Source organism: Tursiops truncatus, chromosome 14 (genome assembly GCF_011762595.2).
Source record: "Tursiops truncatus isolate mTurTru1 chromosome 14, mTurTru1.mat.Y, whole genome shotgun sequence".
NCBI classification, from domain to species: domain Eukaryota; kingdom Metazoa; phylum Chordata; class Mammalia; order Artiodactyla; family Delphinidae; genus Tursiops; species Tursiops truncatus.
The window spans coordinates 81,462,798-81,473,163 of NC_047047.1; the positions used below are offsets into that span (position 1 = coordinate 81,462,798).

General features: G+C 55.6%; 1 protein-coding gene across 2 annotated transcripts in view; it reads right to left on the minus strand.

Moving 5' to 3' along the window:
* Window positions 1–7,515, minus strand: part of HPCAL1 (hippocalcin like 1) — a 112,238-nt gene extending 104,723 nt beyond the window's left edge. The window contains exon 1 of one of the 2 annotated variants that reach the window (XM_033838014.2): window positions 7,222–7,515. The gene's annotated coding sequence lies outside the window, so the exon portion shown is untranslated. The remainder of the gene's footprint in view (window positions 1–7,221) is intronic. The other variant, XM_033838013.2, reaches the window with a different exon arrangement.
* Between the last annotated feature and the right edge of the window lie 2,851 nt (window positions 7,516–10,366).

Consider the following 10,366-nt stretch of genomic DNA (forward strand, 5'->3'; position numbering starts at 1 on the left):
CTCAACCGGGTCCTCTACATCCAGGTTTCATGAGATTGTCTGATGGGGCCCAGAACCCCTTTGCTCACATGAGCAAACTCAGAAAGGGTCACTCAGCCAATAAACAACAGAGCAAAGACTGACTGGAACCCCGGTCTGCCTGACCCCATCCCTGGTCTTTCCCCTGGGATATTCTGAAAAATAGGGTCTAACAACCCCAATCCTTCAGGAAGAAACAAGACACTCTCAGTGTCCACGGTGAAAGTTCTCTGCATCAGTGAGTGGTATAGACCATCTGTGACCTGGTGGTCTACACACCAGACCCAGACCGATCTATATACGCTGGGTGTACAATTTCTGTGTCTCAGGATGCACATTTGTAAAATGGGATCTCCTCCCCTGCTACTTTCCTCAAAGAACAAAACTGACACAAGAGGGGACTTCCCTGGTGGCGCAGGGGTTAGGAATCCGTCTGCCAGGGCAGGGGACACGGGTTCGAGCCCTGGTCTGGGAAGATCCCACATGCCGCGGAGCAACTAAGCCTGTACGCCACAACTCCTGAGCCTGCACTCTAGAGCCCACGAGCCACAACTACTGAGCCCGTGCGCCACAACTACTGAGCCTGCGTGGCCTAGTGCCCGTGCTTCGAAACAAGAGAAGCCACTGCTATGACAAGCCCGCACACCGCGATGAAGAGCAGCCCCCGCTCGCCACAACTAGAGAAAACCCGCGCGCAGCAACGAAGACCCAACACAGCCAAAAATAAATAGAATTAATTAATTTTTAAAAAATGACACAGGAAGAGACTTCTGAACTCACAATGTATAGAGGCGCATGCGCCCCCTCCCTCCCCCAGGGCCTTCCTCCACATCTATTGACCAAGAAACTTTGCTGCACGTCCACACACTTAAACTGAGTCACTCCTACCCGGCCAAGTACTGGGGCAAAGGAAGCTGCGCCCTGTACCACTCATGCCCTTGAAGGAATTTACATTGTCTGGGAGGTGATGGCAGGAAAAGCCACAGAAGGGCATCTCCTTACTGCCTAATAGGCCTGGAAGGGAAGGTTTAATTCTTGCTGCTTCTTATCTACCAATGGCTTTGGGCTACTTATTTTGCCCTGGGCATCCTCCACGTTTTCATTTTAAAAAATGGGTTTCATCCCATTTGCCTCACATGTTCCTGCTGAAACGAGATAATGTAGCAGGGCCTCACAACACAAGGACACGCTCTGTGCTTTAAATTCCAACACTTTGCTGGATACTCAGGATTTCACAAAAGAAACGTGAGGGAGGCCACTGCAGTTAGTCCAGCCAACATGCTCTGGGCATCCCAGGTGCCCGGCGCTGTGCTAGGTGACAGATGAGGGGCCAGTAAGACCTGAGGCTCCTTCAGAGAGCTCCCCGACCCACAGGGAGACAGCACTGGCTACTTCAGCAGCCTGAGGGAGAAGCCAATTCTAACTGGAAGACTCCAGGAAGGCCTCCCAGAGGGGACCCTTGAGCCAAATCTATAAAAGGAACCATAGGAAGAAAAGGCAAATCTAGAGACAGAAAGCCGGAGGGTAGTTGCCCGGGGCCAGGAGTGGGAACAGGGAGTGACAGCTAATGGGCGCGAGGGAGCCTTCCGGCGCGAGGGAAACGCTCTAAAACTGGATTGTGGTGACAGTTGCACAACTCTGTAAGTTTACTGAAAAGTATCGAATAATACTTTTTTTTTTTGGCCACGCCATGCAGCATGCGGGATCTTAGTTCCCCATCAGAGATAGAACCTTCAGCCGCGGCAGTGAAAGCTCAGAGTCCTAACCACTGGACCACCAGGGAATTCCCATCTAACGATACACTTTTTTTTTTTTTGGCTGCGGCGGGTCTTCATTGCTGCGCGCGGGCTTTCTCTAGTTGCGGCGAGCGGGGGCTACTCTTCGTTGCGGTGCGTGGGCTTCTAGGCTTCTTCTCATTGCAGTGGCTTCTCTTGTTGCAGAGCACGGGCTCCAGGCACACAGGCTTCAGTAGTTGTGGCACACTGGCTTAGTAGTCATGGCTCGTGGGCTCTAGAGCGCAGGCTCAGGAGTTGTGGCGCACGGGCTTAGTTGCTCCGCGGCCTGTGGGATCTTCCCGGACCAGGGCTCGAAGCCGTGTCCCCTGCATTGGCAGGCGGATTCTCAACCACTTCGCCATCAGGGAAGTCCTACTAATACACTTTAAATGGGTACACTCTGTGGTATATAAATTATACCTCAACAAAGCTGTTAATTAAAAAAAAAATTTTTAAAGGTCGAGTAGGAGTTTAGTGGATCAAGTGTGGCTGGGAGAGAAGAAAGACGCTGTGCCCACCTGCCTGGCCTCACCCTCACTGTCCCACCTCCCTCCAGACACCTCCTCCCGAGGCTTTTCCCCAGGCCCGGGCCCGGGGCGGGAGCTGCCCTCCCAGCACCTGTCAATTCCACCAGCTCACTAGATGTTCGCCCCAAGACCAAGCTCTCAGGGGCAGGGATGAAGCCCGTGGCCAGCTTTCGGGAGCCCAGCTTGAAGCAAGACCACAGTAGGTGTTCAGAAGAAGTTAGTGAGGAAGAGACTGAACTGGGGGGTTGGGGTGGGTGGAAAGGGACAGGATGAAATGGAAGCCGAGCTCCAGGCTAAGGGATGAGGCTTTGCTGGGCGTTGGGCAGAAGAGGCATGGGTATGCGGAGGAGGGCGGGGCAGCAGAAGTCTGACCCGCTAGATGGGTGGGGAATGGGGGAAGGGCAGGCGCGGTGGGCTCTGGGCTCTGCTGTGACATGTAGTAGCACGGAGCACACACACAGCACGGGGTCAGGGCGGTGGGAGAGCTCCCTGTCAGTGCACAGACGTGACGGCAGGTGCCTGACCAAGGGGACACCTCCCTTGCTGAAGGGGACACACAGCAAGGGGAGACTTCGGTTGGGCAACAGCGTATTTAGGCAATCAGGGAAGACTTTCAAGAGGGGAACTGCATACCTCCAAAAGCTTTTTTCCTGTGTCCAGGACCATGGCTGCTTTATCCAGAGTCAGAATTTAACAATCCTGAGTATTTCTTAACCAAGGGTCAGAAACCCATCACTAGCTCCTCAAGGAAGACTTCTCGCCTAATGAGGCCGGTGAGGCTGAGGCCAGCACCCCTACTCCAGTCTTCTGGCTTCCTGCCAGCCTGTGTAGTACTAAGACTCTAAAGAGAAACCAATATCCAGAAAACACAGCTACTGGATTAGCGAGCAGGGGTCTAGGGGTAGAGGGTACACTAGGCTTATAAAGGAAAATGAAAAGGTCAAAGAAGCCATTTTGCTGCCCTGATGCAGGCAGGGGAGGGAGCCTGAGGCCTCTCATTAAGTGTCTTTAGTTAGTCACGTGTCATGAACTCAAAGATATGAAGCACTGCCTCTGAAATTCAATTCGACTTGAAACGACATGGCCGAGGCAAGGCTCTCTTAAAGGATTCACTGAGCTTTTCAGATGATTTTTTTCTTTTTAATTCTTTAGACTTGCCCCTTGCTCAGTGCCTAAGAAATGTTCCACCCGTCAAACTGTATTGATTACCTGAAGTTACATTAAACCCACACCAGTAGATTCCAATGAATTTTTTTTTTTCTTTTTGGTGGAAAGTGATTTGAAAGAGTTTTTTCCACGGGGCACGTGGCACCGAGAGGCCCTCAGCTCGCTCTGCTATCTCCATATACCCTCTGTCATCCCCTGGTTAGAAACTCAACCCAAAGGGAAGAGGACAGGAGCCACATGAGGTGCACAGATGCGCAGACTGGCGTGTGGGCGTGAAAACACGAAAGGAACCCAGCGAGACTGTGGGAGAATGGTGCGTCCTAAAGGAGAGCATGATTAAGTCTCCAAGTGCCCTCCTTCCCCAGCACAATGACATCAAGGGCTGACAAACTAGCAAAACACACAGAATCCGCCATCAAGTCTGGGTTGGCAGCTCGTAAATTGGAAGCATTATCCTGCAACAACGAGCACGGTTTAGGGCCTGGTGGAATGCTAAATTCTAATACCAACCCAATCCCCAACCTAGACAGAATGTTGGCCGCCAAGAAGCTTGCTGTCTGATGCCAAATAAAGTCTGGGGCTTCTTACTATTACCCCGGATTATCAGACCTCGGCACTCTACCACTTCCAAGTGGCAATGCAAGGTCTTAGAGTAAGTCTCGGGGAGGCCTGTGGGAATAAGGGGGATACAGACTGCCCTGAGGGACGAACACTCACTATGGTATTTTTTTGTTTTTAAAGACTTTTTTGATGTGGACCATTTTTAAAGCCTTCATTGAATTTGTTGCAATACTGCTTCTGTTTTATGTTTTGGTTTTCTGGCCACGAGAAAACCGTGGGATCTTAGCTCCCCGACCAGGGATCAAACCCTCACCCCCTGCGTTGAAAGGCGAGGCCTTAACCACTGGACCACCGGGGAAGTCCCTCACCATGCTGTTTTATGTGAATGGTGACCTTGGAACTGTGCATACAGAGCCCTGAAAAGAGGGGGGTGCCAGCCCCAGATGATAGCACTACCTCTTTACCAGATGCAACTGCACAGCAGCTCCAAGTAGAAATAGGGCTTGGTGAGTGCAAGGCCCAGGCTGGGGAGTGTGGGCCGACGGGGGCCCACTCCTTGTCCTTCTGTCCCTTGTATTTCTAATTCTGCACAGCCCTGAGGTCAGAAAGGGACATTAGGACAAATTCTGAAGGAATTCGTCCAAGCTTTTTATTTCTCTAGAGTCTCTCTCTAGAAGGGCTTATTGGAAATGAATGGGTCATTGGCTAGAGTTGGGGCAAATCTTTGTTCTTCTGGGGTTTTGACTTATTCTTGTTTCTCCACAAGAAGATGACCTTCCGGACATCTGATTCCCAAAGCCAGGTCTCCCAAATTATTATCACACGTTGACATCTATTTTCCAACTTACAAAAATCGGAATGCAAATGGAGCAGGCAAGGCCAGAACGAGGCACCACGACCACCGGCAAGCAGGAGGCAGAGCCCCTGGCCCTTCCCTCTGGCACATTATGCAATAGAACCTCAAGAGCTCGGTAATTACAGGCCTTTCAAAAGTGAAACAGAAATAGATCTAGGGCCAAAACACTGGTTTCCTTAAGGCAAATGCTGGTTTTAACTAAGGGGGAAAAAATCCCAGCTTTTGGTCTGTCTTCTGAGCAGAGAAAGTCAGACTGATTTTTTTTAATATTATTATTGAATTAGATTATGGGGAAGAGAATAGGATTCAGATCAAGAGCCTTGTCTCCTCTAGGATATAAAATCATTTTATGAAACACGAAAAGCAGGTTCCATTCTAAGTATGCTCCTGACACCAAATCAGGATAACAAATTAGCTTATTCGTTCCCCTGACATGCAATCACTGTTGAGATCTCAGGGCTTCGGTCCGGGTGGAAGACAAACCAGAGGTTTCTGCTACTGTGTCATAAAAGCCTGAACAAGCTTCCTTGAGAACACCAACCGGGAGCATCTGATACTTGGAAAGGCACCCAGACCCAGACGCAGGCCCTGCCCACTCCCTGCCAGCGCTTCATTTTAACAACCTCATGTACCATGAGGTCAGCTGCTCCCTTGGCGAAGGTTTTTTTTTTTTTTTCCCTACCGGGAAGGGTCCTGAGAGGAAGAAACCAGAGATGGAGGGAAGGAATCACTGGCTGTGGCAGAAAGCGGCAGAGCAGCCCTGGCCAGCTCACCCTGCTGGGCCTGAGCAAGCGCTGTGGCACTGCTGGCAGGACTCCGCCAGAGAGAGAATCATGGTTAGAGCTGTGTGCACATTCACTGCAGTTCAATGAGTAGTAGGTTTGAAACTAAGCAATTTAAAAATTAAGGCGTGGGACTAGGATGCAGACCCTCAGACTCCTGCGTAAGGCTGATCAAAGGGAGAGGGGATTGCCGTTGACGGGGCCGGTACCCAGAGGGTGTTCAGTGCCAGGGCCTAAGGCAGGACTCATGCTCCGGCAATCATGCTCCTCTAGGGGGAATCAATGTTGGAGGGGAGGAAAAGGGGGCAGCCTTCGGCGTGACCAGGCCTGGCCAGGGTGCCCTGGGAGCCCGAGATCCGTCTCTGCGGGGAGCGCCACTTCACACCGGGGCTCTCAGATTGCAGATGTGCACGCCCCGGGGACTACGCACTTGTTGAACAAAAGGGCTCCTGACTTCCTCAGCCTCTGCCTTCGGCCAGGAGAGGGACCCCCGCTCGGGCGCCAGAGCCTTCGCAGCTGGAGAAGGGCCGGCGCCCCGCGAGGCGCGCTACTGCACCTTCGAGGCGGCGCCGCCCGGGAGCTGCGGCGGGGAGGCGGCGCAGCAGGCAGCCTAAACTTTCTCGAATCTCGGAGCTTCATGGTTAAGTTAGGACGGCGAGTGAGGCACAAAACACGCGCGGGGTGGCGGGGGGGTGTAAGAGTCCCACCCACGATAAAGAAAACAAAAGGATTTTTTAAAAGAGAGACGCTAATGCAATTAACATTAACACCTACTATGTGCCAGGCACTGGGCCGAGAGCCATCTTTAGTGGTTCTCATTTTAACCGTCACGACAGACCCCGAGGGAGGAACTGTCCCCACTTGATAAGAAAACCGCGACCCGGGAAGGTGGCGTGTCGGGCCCAGGTCGCAGTGCGAGTCACGGCGATGCCAGCGCTCCTAACTCCGCATCAGGGCTCTGTACGTCGCCCCTCCGCCTGGGGAAGAGGGAGCAGATGGCCGCCGCGAGGGCCCCCTCCCCTGGCCAGAGCATACAGGCGACTCACGTGGGCCGCGCGGACCTGTCCCCGGGCAGGGCTAGCCAGGGCTGCCCCCTAAGCCCGGGCTAGCCCCCTCGGATCCCAGCTATCCTCCGGGGCTCTGTACTCCGTCCGCACTGGGCCGGCCGGCTGGGACCCCGGGCTCCACGCTCGCGGTGGACCGCCCACGCCCACCCTGCCACACGCGCCTCACGCACAGCCGCTCACACACGACACGCTCCCCGCCCCGGTCCCCACCAGCAACTGCGCCCCGACACACAATTCCACAAACGCAGCCCCAAATGTGCACATCCAACTGCACACACGGATCCGCACGAGGACACGCCATTCCAGGGACACACCACCGTACTCAGTCACCCACAACTCCACTGCGCAAAGCAACACAATCACCCCTCAACACACACACGCACACACACACGCTGAGAGCCCGATCGCAGCGCACGCCGGTGCACACGCCCGTACTCCCCGCAGCCCCGCAGCCCGCCCCTTTCCTACCTGCTCCGTCGCAGGACGCGATCCGCCGGCTCCCCGAGCCCAAGTTCCGAGCCACCGGCGCTGGGGCGGGCGCGGGCCGCTACGAGGGGCGAGTGCGCCGAGGCCGGAAAGGGTGCCTAGGAACGCGGGCCTCCGTGCGCCCGCAGCCGCCGCGCCGGCCCTGCGCTCATCTCCTCGCAGAAAGACAAAAGGAAGCCGGCAGTGAGGGAGAGAGCGAAGTGGAGGTGCCCGCCAGTCCGCCGATCCGCCAGTCCGCCGTCTGCAGTCGCCGCGGCCCGCCTGCCAGACCGGGAAAGGAAGGGACGCGAAGGCGGGGCCCGGAGGCGGGGCGCCCGGCCGGGGTGGGAGCTCAAGTTTCCTGCGGACCCGCCCCCGCCTCGACCACGCCCCAATTAGGCCCCGCCCGTCAACCCACTCAGGTCACGCCCCCGTCCCTAACCACGCCCCCCTTATGGCCCTGCAGCGCCCGGCCTCCGCTCTTCCAACGCCGCCCCCTCGCTACTCTCTAGCGCACGCTCTGCCCGGCGGAGGCCTTGACCCGGTCTTAGCCCCGCTTGGATCTCGGGGCAGGGGCGGAGCCAAGCACCGGCTCCGCCTCCCTAACCTTTGGCCTCTGGCCTGAGGGTGTGGGAGAGGCCTGGAGGCGGCACGCGGGAGGGGCCGACCCCGAGCCCTCTTCCGGAAGTGCGACCCGGGTGGCCCAGAAGGGAAAAAGGCTTCAGTCGCCGCAGGCTGCCTGCCTGGTCCTTCTGGTCCCTTTCACCACCCGTCCCGTGAGCAGATGCCACAAGCATTCTCGCGCCTGGTTCAGGGAAGGAGCCCGGGGCTGGGAGAACGGAGGCCTGGGTTCCAGTTCTGGTTGCCTTTGCTGACTCTAGGCCATTTTGACAAATCCCTTGGACTCCCTCGGCCTCGGTCTCCCCACCCATAAAATGGACAGGACGAGGAGCGGGCTTCCTCGGGCCCTTCCCTCCTTGACATGCTGTGGGGGGTCAGTCTCTGCTCAGGAAAGGGCTTGGTTGCCATCTTAGTCCCAGGAACTGAGAATCCCTGGGCCTCGGAGAGGTGGACCGGTGTCTCCTGCAGACTTTCCCGTCTGCCTGCCATGGCACGCGTGAGCAGCTAGCCGACAAACAGCAGGGTCTGTGCTTCCCAAGACCCCTTACCAGCAGCCCCAGAAAATCTGGGTGGTAGAAGAGCAACTATGTCCACAACCCCACCACTACCATCACCACCACCACCACCACCACCACCCCCACCACTACCATCACCACCACCACTACCATCACCACCACCCCCTCTACTACCATCACCACCATACCCTCCACTACCATCGCCACCACCACTACCATCACCACCACCCCCTCCACTACCATTACCACCACCCCCTCCACTACCATCACCACACTGCTACCATCACCACCACCACTACTATCACTACAACCCCCTCCACTACCATCACCACCACCACCACCACCACTACCATCACCACCACCCCCTCCACTACCATCACCACCCACCCCAAACATCCCCAAAGAAATGTAACCACAGAAACAGCCATAAATGTGGAGCTGGGAGTTAGTGTTAGGCTGAGACAAACTGTCTTTCTAGCGTCTCCAGGGGAGAACTCAAATCCTCCCTCAAATCCTCCCCCACAAAAGCACAGTAAGTGAATTCCCACTACACAGGAGGCTGCACAGAGAAATGGTGATGGGCAGCTTTGGGGGGAATTGGCTGGGAGCTGGCAGAGAAGGTGGTCTGATCCCAGACCCCTCTCTCTGCAGACAAATGATGGAACTAAACCTGCAGGGAGTTTGTCTCCTAGGGCCCTGCTTCAAGCATTAAGTGCGGTAATGACCGTTAGCAGGGGCAGTGCTGGGCTGTGATGACGTCATCGGGATCCAGCTCTGGCACCCAAGGGCTCCGTCTTTCCTTCTCAGCAGAGACCAGTGGCCAAGGTCATTGCCTAGGCTTCTGGTAGCATATCCACGCAGAGGGTAGGGTTACAGCTGAGCTGCCCTGACTCAGATGCCCAGCCCAGGCCTATCAGCCTGGGGTAGTGGGGGCAGGTTATGTTCTGCTGTGGTCACACTTAGGACCCTACTTCTCACTCAGGGTGCAGTTCAGTGCAGGTCGGGGGCCATGGAGAAGAGTCCATACAGGCACTCAGGAACCCTAGCCCTTCCATCTAGAGAGTCCACCACCCTCCTTCAGGGCTTCTGAGGCCTCCACTGGCCCCTCGGCTACCAGCCAGCAATGAGAGAAGAGAGAGCGCCAGCCGGGGGTCTCGGGGGTCCTCAGGAGCCAGCCCTGGAGGAGGCACACAGCACATCCGCCGCATTCACTGATCGGAATTAACCACCTGGTCCCACCTGAATGCACGGGGTCTGGGAATTACAGTCTCCTGTGTGCCCAGAAGAAAAACAGTCACTTTGGTGAGCTCATTGCAAAGTCTCTGCTACAAAATCGGAACACAATTTGAAGCTCAGTTACAGGGCCACAGATGTCCACCAGAGCACGGTAATCACTGTCATCAAGGTCTGAGCTGTGACCACCTACGACGACACACAAAACCCGCTCAGAAGAGGCTCACAGAGCAGGTGACATTCTTTCTGGGTCTGGAAAGATGAGGAGGGGAGAATAGAGCCAGGGGAGAAGCAGAGGCTGGAGGATGAAAAAGCCCTGGGAAGGCACAGAAGCAGACGGGGCGCATTCCTGGACTCCCCCGCCTTTGCCCAGGCTCTTCTCTCCCACAGCATGGCTTCCCCTTTTCTCCCCACCAATCTGGCACCTACCCGTCCCTTGAGGCTCAGTTCAGCTCCCACCTGGCCCTCCATCTCTCAGCTCAGATGTACTTCTCCCTTCTCTGAACTTCTAAGGAATGCATGTTCTCCCTCAGGTGAGATAAAACCAAGAATCTTCCTTTCTGTGTCTGCAGCTCCTTCAATACCCCTTATGAAGCTTCGTGGAGAGCATGCAGTGGTCACTCAGTAAGCACATGTGGGGCTTCCCTGGTGGTGCTGTGGTTAAGAATCCGCCTGCCAATGCAGGGAACACGGGTTCGTGCCCTGGTCCCACATGCCGCAGAGCAACTAAGCCCGGGAGCCACAACTACTGAGCCTGTGCTCTAGAACCCGCGAGCCAC